The 11763-nt window shown below is 41.9% G+C and overlaps 1 long non-coding RNA gene across 1 annotated transcript; it reads left to right on the plus strand.

The window, feature by feature from the left end:
* The first annotated feature begins 7123 nt into the window (after window positions 1-7123).
* On the plus strand, window positions 7124-9571 carry LOC142494417 (uncharacterized). Its single transcript, XR_012801426.1, has 2 exons — window positions 7124-7303; window positions 9222-9571. It is a non-coding gene; the product is annotated as an uncharacterized LOC142494417 (long non-coding RNA).
* Window positions 9572-11763: the final 2192 nt, after the last annotated feature.

Raw genomic sequence — 11763 nt, forward strand, 5'->3', positions numbered from 1 at the left:
GGCTGCTGGACTTCTTAGGGTTTTGATCAGCTTACAATGCATGGAACTGTAATAGCCCAAATGTGTTCGATGTGGCAATTTAGAACTGAAATATTTGCTGTGTTCTCATCCACGTCACTTGCGTGTGTTGATCTGTGTGAATGATTTACAGTTTATATTAAGTGTAGAGTTTGAACCAGGAGGAGTTGAAACAAGGAAAGTGGGAAAGGTGGGAAATAAAGTACATTGAAGTACAGTAAATTGTTAACACTTTGTACTCCATGGTGCAACAATGAGCAGGGAATGCCATTCAATGCACATCTTGCCTCATGTATGTGCACGTGGAGCAGCTGTTCCAGGGAGCATACCGCTGTGGGAAGTGTGAGCAGGTGGTCTCTTCGGAGTCTCAGATTGCTGATCTGAAGGGCAACTTGCAAAATTGAGGGACATTGACAGTCTTGAAAGGAGTTTAGTGCTCAGTGAGCAGGCCCTGGCTAGGACTAGTGGTCTAGAGCGGGTGAGCGCAAAGTGGGGGGCACAAGATTTCCTGGGGGGGTTGGGGGCATGGCTGTCACAGAGGCCCCATGCTTCCCCGAAAGCATTGAAAATAAACGCCGCGGATCATGTGAGACCTCTGTAACTTTTACTTACCTTCCCTTCCAGTGATGCGTCTCAATGGCAACCCGGCATCAAATTACGTTGCAGGGTCCCGTGACATCACGTTGCCATGCCACGGCATATGGCCCCGGTGACATCTTTTGATGCTGGAGCCGTGCAAGGAGGGGGCGCACGAGCTGGCAGGGAGAGGAGACATGGGGGAGCATGTAAGAAACTTTGTGCACCCATGATCTAGAGAGTGGAGCTTTTAGTGAGGACCAGGAAAACGTAGCTGGGTAACAGTTAGAAGGGGAAACAGGGGAAGAGGAAGAGGCAGGCTAGTTCTGAGCTCATCCATCCCAATAGATTTTCCAGACTGAGTGAAGATACTGGGAGCGTCAGGGCAGGAATGGCTAGGCTGGGGAAGACTAATTCCTCTAGCAGCCAGGGGAATAGTTCCTCCAGGATACTCAGGATACTCAGAGACCAAGAAATATTGTGGTGGTAGGGGAATCCCTTATTGGGAGGGTTGAGAGGGCAATCTGTTGCTGTGACAGCATAAATCGAACAGTTTGTTATCTCCTGGTGGGGGCTCAAGTTCTGCACATTGCGGCTCTGCTAAACAGATTGTTGGGAGGGGTTGGGATTGACCTGGCGGTCTTGGTACACGATGACACCAATGACATAGAGAAAGGTGGAGGGTTAAAAAAATGGATTTCAGGGATCTAGGCACGCAAGCTTAAGGCAAGGACCTCCAAGGTAGTATTTTCTGGAATGCTACCAGTGCCATGGCTACCCCAGGGAGAAAGTTGGAGATTAGGGAGGTTAATGCATGGTTAAGAAAGTGGTGTACGAAGGAGGGTTTTGGCTTTTTAGAACACTGGGATTTCTTTTCTGAGGTGCTATCTATGGTAGGGATGGATTGCACCTCAATGAAGAAGGATTATCTGTGCTAGGGGGGAGGATGTTAAAAAGGTTGGAGATTTTAAACTAAGAAGGAGAGGGGGGAACAAGAAACAGATAATGAATAAGACAGAATAAGTAGGAATGGGGAAGTAACTAGTGGATATGGAGGTAGAATGGGGGGAAGTGGGAATCTGGCAAGTAGGGAGACACCTATATTAAATACAGATAATACTAGAAAACCTCTAAAGACTAAATCCAATTGAAGTAAAAAGGCAGGAGCAGATAAAATAAAAATAGCACAGACTAGAAATAACGTAAATGCATGCTTGCTAATGCTAGAAGCCTGACAGATAAAATGGGGGAGCTTGAATTAATAGCTACAAGGGAGCAGTATGATATCATAGGCATTACTGAAACATGGTGGGATGCAACTCATGACTGGGCAGTTAACTTAGAGGGTTATTCCATTTTTGGAAGGATCGAGCAAATAGAAGAGGAAGTGGAGTATGTTTATATGTTAAACCGGATTTAAAATCTATTATAAGGGAATATGTTTATAAAGGGAATGATGAAAATGTAGAGACCTTCTGGATAGAAATTATCAGAAGTAAAAGCAAATATTCAAGTCTGGGAACATTTGGGAAACAGTGATCATAACATGGTCTTATTTTAACATTTTAACATGGTCTTATTTTAAATAAATTCTCAAAAACCATATTATGTCGGTTCAACAAAGACTTTACATTTCAGGAAAGCAGATTTTAATAACCTGAGGAATAATCTACAAGGAATACATTGGAAGAACGAGGTGGCATAGTGCGAACATAATTTATTTGAACAGATCTAGTTGATCCTTGTGCATAAAAGGCACGTAATGTACTCTACTCTCAGCGATACATCTGTTGATTGATATGTGCAGATGTGTATACAATGAATTATAGGCTAAAGCAATAAAATTTAGGGCATTATTGAAAACCCTGCTCTCTGATTGGTTAAAATTCCGGGCATTATCCAATCAGTAATGCCCGGAATTAAGCAGCTTGCAAAGTGCAGTTTTCAATGGGTTTATTTCCAGCCAATCAGCTTTCAGAACAGCTGAGACAGGACAGGGGATTGGTTTGCATGAAGTAAAAGCTCTGAGACAGGGCAGGGGATTGGTCAGGACGTATCAGCCATGGGTTGACTCCTCCCCCTCCCGAGATGACAGATTTTCTGAGCAGATTCAGTTGATTTGGGGGGGGGGGATGAGTCTGCAAAGCAAAGAAGTAAGTGGCTGTCTGCAGTTTCTTTGTGGCTGCAGTTTGTGTGTGAGTGTGTGCTGTGAGTGTTGTATATCTGTGTAGAAGTGCTGTGTGTGTGTCAGTGTCAGCAGCAGTGTTTATGGGTGTAGCATGTGTGTGTGTGTAGCAGCAGTTTGTGTGTGTGTGTGTGTGTGTGTGTGTGTGTGTGTGTAGAGGTGCTGTGTTGTGTGTAGAGGTGCTGTGTATAGAGGTGCTGTGTATAGAGGTGCAATGTTGTGTGTTGTGTGTAGAGGTGCTGTGTTGTGTATAGAGGTGCAGTGGTGTGTGTGAGGGAAGGGCGGGGGGGTTGTAGAGGTGCTGTGTAGAGGTGGGGGGGGGGAGAGTGCAAAGTTTAGTAAGTGGCTGCATTTTTTATTGTGGCTGCAGAGTGTGTGCTGTGCTGTTGTATGTGTAGCAGCAGTTTGTGTGTGTATAGAGCTACTGTGTGTGTATAGAGCTCCAGTGTGTGTGTGTGTGTGTGTGTGTGTGTGTGTGTGTGTGTGTGTGTGTGTGTGTGTGTGTGTGTGTGTGTGTCAGTGTCCGTGTCAGCAGCAGTGTTTATGGGTGTAGCATGTGTGTGTAGAGCTGCTGTGTTGTGTTTGAAGAGGTGCTGTGTTGTGTGTGTAGAGGTGCTGTGTTGTGAGTGTAAAGGAGGTGCTGTGTTGTGTGTCTAGAGCTCCAGTGTGTGTGTATGTGTGTGAGTGTGTGTGTGTGTGTGTGTGTGTGTGTGTGTGTGTGTGTGTGTGTGTGTGTGTGTGTGTGTGTGTGTGTGTGTGTGTGTGTGTGTGTGTGTGTGTGTGTGTGTGTGTGTGTGTGTGTGTGTGTGTGTGTGTGTGTGTGTGTGTGTGTAGAGGTGCTGTGTTGTGTGTAGAGGTGCTGTGTATAGAGGTGCAATGTTGTGTGTTGTGTGTGTAGAGGTGCTGTGTTGTGTATAGAGGTGCAGTGGTGTGTGTGAGGGAAGGGCGGGGGGGTTGTAGAGGTGCTGTGTTGTGCTGTGTTGTGTGTAGAGGTGGGGGCGGGATAGTGCAAAGTTTAGTAAGTGGCTGCATTTTTTATTGTGGCTGCAGAGTGCTGTGCTGTTGTATGTGTAGCAGCAGTTTGTGTGTGTATAGGTGAGAAAAATGGAGATTGCTTCCGAGGTTCACAGCACCTTCACTCAGCCAGTTGTATGAATATAAAAAAACTTTATTAGTAACCAGCAATGTACAACAGCATGAACACTCTTACGCGTTTCGTCCAAGCCAGGACTTTTTCAAAGAGTGATGTTCATGCACAATATCCCAGTTTATATAGGGAGAGAGTTAGATCAACAGCCAATCATTTCTAAGGTCAGATAAATCTACCACTGCGGAAATCAATTAGGTGATTCGCTATACTATAGGACTGTTTATATCACATCGCTCTATACATGAAGGGACATACAGAGATGCAAATATTGCATACATTGTTAACAATGTTAAAATGACAGCCTAATGCTGTATAAAATTAAAATTAAAATCATACAAAGCATTATGTTCAAATACTGGTATAAATAAAACATTAATAAATTGTATAATAATTAATTAATAAATTCGATCTGAAAGAAAGTGGATAGGAATTGTAACTTACATAATCATAGAAATAAATGAATAATGTAACATAGAATTAATTCTCAAAACTTAATAAATGTTATAATACACAGTGTGGATATTTTGAATTAACATTATATTAATGATTTTTCTATAATGGGTAATGATACCCAAATAATTTGGACAGTAAGCACACCTGAACACCTTTCATATTATGTCTATAACTACTGACATATTAAGGATATTGGAAAATCAAGATTGGACTGATGACTGCTTTCTGGTCACTAGTGACATCACCTCCCTTTACACATCAATAGATCATATCCAGGGATTTGAAGCTATTGATAGAGTGCTTGCAAAAGACAAAGACCTATCCCAGGAACACGCCAATTTTATTTTAGATGGTTTCCTTTTTATTTTGAGGAATAATTATTTTTGCTTTGAGGATACATTTTATTTGCAAAAGCGTGGAACCGCTATGGGTACCAAATTTGCACTCAGTTATGCCAATTTATTTATGGGAATATGGGAAGATGATTATATTTGGTCCATTCCTGAACAGGGTGCAAATTTGGTCCTATGGCGGAGATTTATTGATGATATTATTTTTATTTGGAGGTGAAGAAACAGATCTTCTCAGATTCATTGAATACATTAACGATAATGATTCCAATCTGAAATTTACATGCAATTACAGCAAGATTTCTGTCAACTTCCTTGATCTGACTATATTTGTAGAGGAGGGGTGCTTAAAAACCAAAACCTTCTACAAGGAAGTTGACAGTAATAATTATATCTTACCTTCGAGTTGCCACCATCCAAGTTGGTTAAATAATGTGCCTTATGGCCAATTTAGAAGGGTAAGACGTAATTGCTCAGATCTTAATAGCTTTGAAACATAATCCAAAGTATTGGAGAATAGGTTCCTAAGTAGAAAATACAATCCTGATAATTTAAAAAATGCTATAACAAAAGCAAGAGATCTAGATAGAAGCAATCTGTTAAAAAGAAAAACTGAGGAAAAATCAAATACAACCAATAAAGACAAATTTAGTTTTTCATTTTTAACCAATTTTAATAAGGATTCAAATAAAATTGTGAAAATTATAAAGAAATACTGGCATATTGTCCAAAATGACACAATATTAGGTGATGTGGTTCCAGATGTACCCATGGTTATATTCAGGAAGGCAAACAATCTGAAGAATCAACTAGCCCCAAGTTCATTGCCTAAAATTAAAGAAAAAAGAGAAAATAATTGGTTACCTGTGATAAAAGGTTTTTTTGGGTGCACAGTTTGTAAGGCCTGTAAATATAGAACAACTGAAACATTTTCTTTCACTTCACATGTGACAAAAGAGAAATATGATATTAAACACCATGTCACATGTAGAACTGACTATGCAATCTATATGATCACATGTCCTTGTGGTCTTCAATATATAGGCAAAACTTCCAGGGATGTAAGGATTAGAATCCTAGAACATGTAGGCAACATTAGAAGAGGGCTACACACCTTTTGTCAGATCATTTTATTAAACATCACCAAGGCAACACCACAGGATTGACCTTTACGGTCTTAGAAAAAGTACTACCTCATTGGAGAGGAGGTGACCATGATGTTCAACTAACTAATAGGGAAACCTACTGGATCTTCACATTGAAAACTTTAGTTCCTAGAGGACTCATTGTGGATATTGAACTAGGAGTGTTCCTGTAATGTTGATTGTGAATATAATATAATATTTTATTAATCCTGTTTTTCTTTCTTCTTTTTACATATGTTTGAGTATAACCACAATCGTCGTGATTTTATTAGTGCTAAACTTGATACATAGGTTAGATAGTTTTTTAGTCTTTTATATATTTATATTTTCTTTATTTAAATTTTCATTTTTTTATATTTCATATTATGCCATATATAGATTTCCCTGTATTATTCTTGTGTTTTATTTTATACTGTATTGTATAAATGATAACAAGACAGATGAAGTCAATTACACTGTACCAACCCACTCTGTTAAATATATGTGACACCACTTTAATTGAATGTATGTGATACCACTTGAATTGTATATATGTGATACCACTTTAATTGAACAATTAGGTCTTCATTAGAGGGAGGGCATTAGGGTATATAATAGTAGAGTAAGCAGCTATTAGTCACTCCTGATGAAGTCGCAAGAAAGAGCGATGAAACGCGTAGAGTGTTCCAGTCAAACAGCCAAGAGAAGGGGAACACGAGAAATCCACTGAAACCATCTGATCCGGCAGTCCCCGGCGCACCGGAAGTGACGTAGCGGGAGCCTGGGAGGCTCTCGGCGTGCCGGAAGTGAAGGGACGTAAGCTCCAGTGTGGATCCAAGTGTCTCCAGAGAGAGCGGAGGTCACCGAGTACCCCGTGGAATCGCGAGTCCCAGGGATATCCGTCAACCGCTACCTATGAGTGCCCACATCGACCGTATGAAGTGTAAGCCTTGAATCATGTTTTGATATTATAATTATTTTACCTCTACACTATATGGTCTCTCTCTTTTTTCTCCTTTGGAGGTTGTGATTGGTGGCTGCTGTTCACACATAGGGCGCATCCAACCCTTAAGTTGGATGACTGTCTAATTTGATTACTTAAAATGTGAGTAGTCATTTTGGATGAATTTTCACCTTTTTCACTGTTTAAACATTTTTGCACTATGATATGTTTTTCTATTTTATGACTTCGAGACGAACTCCCCTGAAGCTTTGAAAAACCTAGGACTATATAAGGATCAATCCTCTCTATGATGAATTACCCCTGATTAAGCTGTTAGGCAATAAAACGCGTTGGGACAACCATTACGCATTATACAGCTGACGTCGACACGCCACCGTTTCACGGAAGGTAAAGCATCTGGAGAAACAGCTACGAGATGCTGAGAAACTACTGGGGAGGATTGTAAAAGAACTAGCAGCGAAGGCTATGATCTAGCAACACAGAGTAAGGGCGCATTTCATTAGCTTTTATTGCTAGATGTGTGTTTTTTATATATATATTTAATATATTTTTCCTTGTTTTAAGTTCATTTGATGAACAAACGCACACAGCCCCTGCAACCCAAATCCACCACATCATATACATTGTGTCACAAAGAGTGCTACGAGGATTGTAACCTCATGTATAGAATAAAAGACATAAAGGCTCAGTACTACATCTATCTTGACATTATATTGTTACATACTTATCTGTATATCTTCCAATAATTGGGGAAGGGGAAAGGGATGAGGACCCTCGCATCAGCCTATAATAAAATGAAATAAACAACGGTGCAATAAGGGGAGAGAACACGATGATTACTAGGAAACAAAGACACCCTCAGGGCAGCACTCGTTGTAAGTGATAATGAGATGATGATAAATTTTAAAATTAAAATGCTTTAATTATGTTAGTTAAAATAAGTGTCAAAATCGTTGAAATAAATAGACAACTGATAGTGGTAAAACAACACACATAACAGACAAAAATACACAATACTTCAACTGAAAACTAGGGGGAAAGGTAGAGATCCTACCTATCTGCTAATTAGCAGTGATAAGCCATCACTGACTGAATAGTCAACCCCCTGGTTCAGCAATAACAAGGTTAAAAAGCCTGTAACATAGATACAGGTAACGGTGGACTGGTCATGCAAAGATATATGCCAAAAGGCTATGCAAAATATAAAGCAATTAAATGAGAGCTCACTAATGATAATTAAATACAGCTACAGTGGGCTAAATTGTAGAAATAGCTCTGGTCGTGAAGGGTCCCTACTTAGGTGTTAAGAGGGCCCAACTCCAAGTAGGTAAAATTGGTAATACAAGTGTTAATGAACAGTGCGCACAAGAGCTCACAAAGTGTGGTACTTAGCTCTGGGGCACGGATCTAGTCCGTATCCAGTTATAGCCCCCTAATTCAAATGTGCCACTGGATAACGCTTATTAAGACCTCACAGTACACAGACAGCAGTAATTATTTTGACAATACACACAAATCTCAATTGTGATCTGGGCTGCCGATAGCTAGGTGCACAAGAGCTTACAAAATGTTCCGCTCTGATACACGGATCTCGTCCGTATCAAGTTATGGCCCCCTAATTTAAATGTGCCACTGTAGCTGATACGATAGCAGATAGCAAAGTGAGCAACCACATATAATGAGCCGAGGGGAGGAAGGGATACAAATGATGCAACAATAATATACAACAGTTATACTTGAATGTTCAGGGTAGGGTAATTGTAGACAACCCGTGCCCCTATCAGATATACAATGCCCTCGTCAGAGCTTGCACGGCAAATAAACGCTGATGTCAATTAGCTACCTGCTCAGAAGTCCAGCAGAGGGTGTCCAGAGGGTGTCTTTGTTTCCTAGTAATCACTGTATATCTTCTCATAAACAAGGGTTATTTCGTTCAATTCTTTGGCCAAAGTATCTTAAGCCTGCAACCACGTGACTGTGTGGCCATTCTGTAGGTCCTAACACTGCTGCACCTGCAAAAAGCTCTCATAACCTCTCTAATGGAGGGAGAACTGTCTTTAATAGACTGGTCATCTACAGGTGCTAAGCAAGAACTGCAATTGAAAAGGTGGGATGAGTGATCTTGAAAATAGGGAGGAGGGGTCACTAACCTCCATGTTGTTTTATCAAGTGAAATTAACAACCATACACAGTCCCTGTGAGCTCAGAACCCAAATCCACCACATCATATAAATTGCGTCAAAAAGAGTGCTACTAGGATTGCTTATGAGAAGATATACAGATAAGTATTTAATTATATAATATGTCAAGTTAGATGTAGCACTAGACATTTTATGGACTACATCTGTTCAAATAAAATTTGTTCACATTATGGGGCACATACTTATTTTTTTGTTTCTAGAGTCCGGTCTTGGACGTGGTTATCGTCCAGTGAAGCAGCAGCTAACCCACAAATCGAATCTGGGGATCCAGTTTGAGGAAGCAAAATGTTGTCCATCAGGATTCTACTAACTCACCATCGGTCAACCAATCATCTAGTTGTAATTACATACATTTTCTACTGCTATTACGATTGGAAAGACTTCCATTTGCATGCTGATACACATATACCATCTACTTACAAATGTGAGTATATATGCATGATGAACTATTGGAGAAACTTTTTTCAATGGTTTGATTTCAACTAAGTTTTTGGATTGTTTGCTGTTTATTGTATAGCAGACACATAATTATTATTTGAATTATAGATAACGCAGATTGTTTTCATTTTTGTTCAGTTTAAGGAATATATTGGGATGACTTTTTTGAAGGGAAAATTGTGGAAGATAGCAGTTTTAAAAACATTATTAGAAAAGCATATTTAACAGTGTATACCCCTGGGTAATAGATATGATATAAAGAAACAAGTCTAAACCAATGTTGCTGAATAAAAATGTAACAGGGTATGTCTTTTCTGCCTGTCTTTCCCCTCCCTTTTATGTAAGTGTGACGGTTCAGGGGATTCCTTCCTCTCCATATGTCCCCGTCACCGCGCTTTCCCCTGCCTCTGATCTTTCTCCCTTGCCTCCTTGCTCTGCTCTTCCTTCCTCCTCCAGCACCCGTCCCTCTGCGGCATGCCCTGACGCACTCCCAGCTGCCACGTGCGTTCCCCGCAGGAAGCGCGCATGTTCCCAAACACCTGATCCCCTCCACGGCACTCTCTGCTCGCGACGTCCCTCTGTCTCCCCTCCGGTCTCAATACCTTCTGCAGTCACTCCTCCGGTTCTCTCTCCTCCCTCAGCGGGCACCCTTGCGGCGCAGCGCTCCGTGCACTTTCTGATGCAGCCTGTGCGCGCGCACCCCAAACTTACAGAGGGCGCACGCACACGCTTCTCTTGTAAATTTCCCCAGACCTCTGGCTCCGTCCCCCATGCTGTACAAGCCATCTCCCTCTCTGATTTACCTGTCTCCTCCCTCTCTCCTTCTCACCTATCCCTGCTGCCTCTCACTCTACCCTCTACTCCTCTCTCTCCCATTGGTGCTCCCTCCTTTATAACCCCTGTCTGTCCTCTCACTCATTGCTCTGCATAGCTTCTTGTGACCCCTGTGTGTGCACTCCTATGCTTGGCTCTCCTGTCTCTTTCAGCGTTTGTTCCTGTTCCTGCTTTCCTTTGGATCTCCCTGGCTTGAACTCTGCTTTGTACTGGATTACCCTGCTCTCTCCTGCTCTTGAACCCTGCATCCGGATACGACTTTGCTGCCTTCTGTTACCCCTGTACTCTGGCTTACGGACATCACTATCCTGCTCTCTATTGCCCCTGGACTCTGGCACATGGACATCACTATCCGAACTCTGAAACCCAAGGCGTTGCAAGTATACCTTAACCTTCTTTCTACAGGCCCGGCAACGCACTACCACACTCCGGGCACGCCCTCACTGCTGTGGGTGCGTGTTATAACCCTACCCACCTCAGTACTGGGGACTGGCCAGGTCTGCGGGCATACAGGCGTTACATTATGCAGAGCCCAATAAATGCAGACCCCCCTGAGGTGAGTCAAGGTGTTTCCTTGGAACATTTACAATTTGTGAGCAACCAGTTGACCACTGTTTCACAGCAATTTGCTAATCTGTCAATCCAGGAAACTCCAGCGGCTCCGTCACCCCCTGTCTCTGAGACCTATGCTAATTCTGGACCACGTATACTACCTCCCAACCGGTATGATGGGGACTGTAGGAGGACATGTGCAGAGGTACACAATGGAGACTGTTGTAAGGTAAAATCATAACAAGGCTTTATTGTGCCTGTCGCTTAAAACACAGTAAAAACCAACATAAGCGAAATAGTGAGCCAATAAAACTTGCTCCACTTTGGCATATATGTATCCTTCTATTTCAGCGCCTTTTAACTGGGTGGCTACCCAGGCTATTCATCAGCCCAAGTCATATAGATATATATATATATAGACAACAGTCAATGGAAAATAAAGTCTTATCTGTTTCCAGGGTTGCTACCTTTTCTCCGGATCATCAGCATCCAGGTTTAGAAGTCTTATTTGTCAGCTCCAGAGATCTGTGTTCTCTTGGTCAGTCTCTCCTGGGAGACTCAAGAACCTCTGCTCTGTTTCCTTGTTCAGCTCACACGTGAGCTAAGGATTCTCACTTCCTGTCTCTAAAGACAGGCCATCTAATCCATCTAAATCAGGCAGGTGGTGTTAGTTAATTGCCTACTAGCAGTTAACCACCACACTGCTGGATCAGAGGCACATTTGTGAACAGGGATAAGTCCCCTGTTACAGGGACCCTCTCACTTGCCGCGGATTCCTAAACCAATGCGAGGTTCATTTTGAAATGTCTCCCTCTCAGTTTCCTACCGGCCGTTCTAAGATGGCTTACAGTTACGCTGAAGTACTGTCTCGTCATCGTCCTTACGATTGTCCTATTGATTTAATTCCAGGAACCATCC

Source organism: Ascaphus truei, chromosome 5 (genome assembly GCF_040206685.1).
Source record: "Ascaphus truei isolate aAscTru1 chromosome 5, aAscTru1.hap1, whole genome shotgun sequence".
Taxonomy (NCBI): Eukaryota; Metazoa; Chordata; class Amphibia; order Anura; family Ascaphidae; genus Ascaphus; species Ascaphus truei.